Genomic DNA, 3302 nt, shown 5'->3' on the forward strand with positions numbered 1-3302 from the left:
GTGTTTGCCCTACGCATACGTAAACAGAAAAATCTAATTGAACAAATACATTTATTATGTGGTAAGCCTTGTATGACTGCAGAAGAGTCCGAACGCTTACAATCTTTACAAAATCAACTAGATGAGGTGTACTTGATTAAGGCTAAAGGAGCATATGTAAGGTCCAAAGCCAAGTGGATTGAACATGGGGGAAAAAATTCATCTTATTTCTATAGTCTAGACAAGCGTAGACAAACAAAGAAAAGAAATAACTAAATTGAGTAAGGATGGCGCTATGATAGAGGAACCAAACCAAATTAGTGAGAAAATTAACATATTCTATAGTAATCTGTATAAACCAATAACCGAAAAAGAGAATGCAGACATCTTTTTTGATATGATTAAAGACCAGGTAAAAAAATTGGAAGAGGATGATAAAATATGGTTAGGGTATGATATTAGCCTATTTAGTCATCTTAGAATCTCTGTTTCAGTTTGCTGAAAAGATCTTGCGAAAAGAGTCAATAGACTTTCCGTCTACAAAAAAGGCCATAAACACACACAGGCTGCAAATTGCTACCACTCTCCTCCTAGAGACAGGTAACTCATTTTCCACCATTCAATGTTCTCACATCATGAATATTTTCATCATGATGGCTGTAGAAACAAACCATATAGTTGTTTGAATGAAGTAATAAGTGCAGTACGTAGTATACTCTATGTGCTATGTTTTCACTTTTTAAAACAGATGACTTGACAAACATCTGTCATTTCTGCAGGGAAGAAGAGCATGAAACTGACAACAAATGGGTAATGACATCAAGAAAGACTGCTAACTGTTATGATCAATTCCCATAAATGAAATTTTAACATTGGGATTTGTAATTATTTATTTTTTTACTGATTCAGTGTGAGATGTGTTTGCAGTGGTTCCACCAGCTCTGCGTGAAAAGCCCACCACCAGAAGATGTGTTTATTTGTTTCGCTTGTACATAGTTGACACTAAAGGTCCAGAGCTAATGTTCTTATGGCACACATTGTTGAGAACACATACAGTGGGGCAAAAAAGTATTTAGTCAGCCACTGATTGTGCAAGTTCCCCCACTTAAAATGATGACAGAGGTCAGTAATTTGCACCAGAGGTACACTTCAACTGTGAGAGACAGAATGTGAAAAAAAAATCCATGAATTCACATGGTAGGATTTGTAAAGAATTTATTCGTAAATCAGGGTGGAAAATAAGTATTTGGTCAATAACAAAAATACAACTCAATACTTTGTAACATAACCTTTGTTGGCAATAACAGAGGTCAAACGTTTACTATAGGTCTTTACCAGGTTTGCACACACAGTAGCTGGTATTTTGGCCCATTCCTCCATGCAGATCTTCTCAAGAGCAGTGATGTTTTGGGGCTGTCGCCGAGCAACACGGACTTTCAACTCCCGCCACAGATTTTCTATGGGGTTGAGGTCTGGAGACTGGCTAGGCCACTCCAGGACTTTCAAATGCTTCTTACGGAGCCACTCCTTTGTTGCCCGGGCGGTGTGTTTTGGATCATTGTCATGTTGGAAGACCCAGCCTCGTTTCATCTTCAAAGTTCTCACTGAAGGAAGGAGGTTTTGGCTCAAAATCTCACGATACTTGGCCCCATTCATTCTGTCCTTAACACGGATCAGTCGTCCTGTCCCCTTGGCAGAAAAACAGCCCCATAGCATGATGTTTCCACCCCCATGCTTCACAGTAGGTATGGTGTTCTTGGGATGCAACTCAGTATTCTTCTTCCTCCAAACACGACGAGTTGAGTTTATACCAAAAAGTTCTACTTTGGTTTCATCTGACCACATGACATTCTCCCAATCCTCTGCTGTATCATCCATGTGCTCTCTGGCAAACTTCAGACGGGCCTGGACATGCACTGGCTTCAGCAGCGGAACACGTCTGGCACTGCGGGATTTGATTCCCTGCCGTTGTAGTGTGTTACTGATGGTGACCTTTGTTACTTTGGTCCCAGCTCTTTGCAGGTCATTCACCAGGTCCCCCCGTGTGGTTCTGGGATCTTTGCTCACCGTTCTCATGATCATTTTGACCCCACGGGATGAGATCTTGCGTGGAGCCCCAGATCGAGGGAGATTATCAGTGGTCTTGTATGTCTTCCATTTTCTGATGATTGCTCCCACAGTTGATTTTTTCACACCAAGCTGCTTGCCTATTGTAGATTCACTCTTCCCAGTCTGGTGCAGGTCTACAATTCTTTTCCTGGTGTCCTTCGAAAGCTCTTTGGTCTTGGCCATGGCGGAGTTTGGAGTCTGACTGGTTGAGGCTGTCGACAGGTGTCTTTTATACAGATGATGAGGTCAAACAGGTGCCATTTATACAGGTAACGAGTGGGGGACAGAAAAGCTTCTTACAGAAGACGTTACAGGTCTGTGAGAGCCAGGGATTTTCCTTGTTTCAGGTGACCAAATACTTATTTTCCACCCTGATTTACGAATAAATTCTTTACAAATCCTACCATGTGAATTCATGGATTTTTTTTTTCACATTCTGTCTCTCACAGTTGAAGTGTACCTCTGGTGCAAATTACTGACCTCTGTCATCATTTTAAGTGGGGGAACTTGCACAATCGGTGGCTGACTAAATACTTTTTTGCCCCACTGTATCTACATATGTAGATGTAGATGTTAAATTAAGAAGTCTAAAAAAAGCAAATGGTCTCCAAAGTTACTGTAGTTATTAGTTATACTGTGATTTATTTTGCAAATAAACTCTTTCGTGATAGCAACGCCAAGGTGCATTATTGATGGGGGGGGACACACATTTGGCAGCCGATGCCACACAACCTGATAGATTTTGTATCCCTCCATAACTTTTGCTGTGAATATGACATCGTCTCCAAAGTTACTGTACTTATTGGTTATACTGTGATTGATTTTGCAAATAAACTCATTCGTGATAGCTTCGCTACAAAGTGTAAACAGAGTGTAAATTCCCTGGAGAGCGACGTGTTTCCATGATCGCGTCTGGTTTTACAGTATTATAGTATCAAAGTCTTTTTCTAGACAAAGTATTCCCAGCAGGTTATTTCAGTGTACAGTTTAAGGTAAATCGTCTTCCACACGGCACATTACAATGTCACGAAACTAATATTAAATTCATCGAGTATGCTGTTTTCCAGCTTTTACTCTTTATTGCGTCGACTGCAGATCAGTGACAAGTAGCGTACAGAACGGAGCTGGGCAAGTGGCTCCTCCTACTTTGCACGCTCCCATGAATGGGGAAACAATTTTTGACAGGGGTAACTACTTTGGCACAACACCGGTAC

This window comes from Neolamprologus brichardi, chromosome 9 (genome assembly GCF_056152115.1).
Source record: "Neolamprologus brichardi isolate AB-2024 chromosome 9, ASM5615211v1, whole genome shotgun sequence".
In the NCBI taxonomy this organism is placed as follows: Eukaryota; Metazoa; Chordata; class Actinopteri; order Cichliformes; family Cichlidae; genus Neolamprologus; species Neolamprologus brichardi.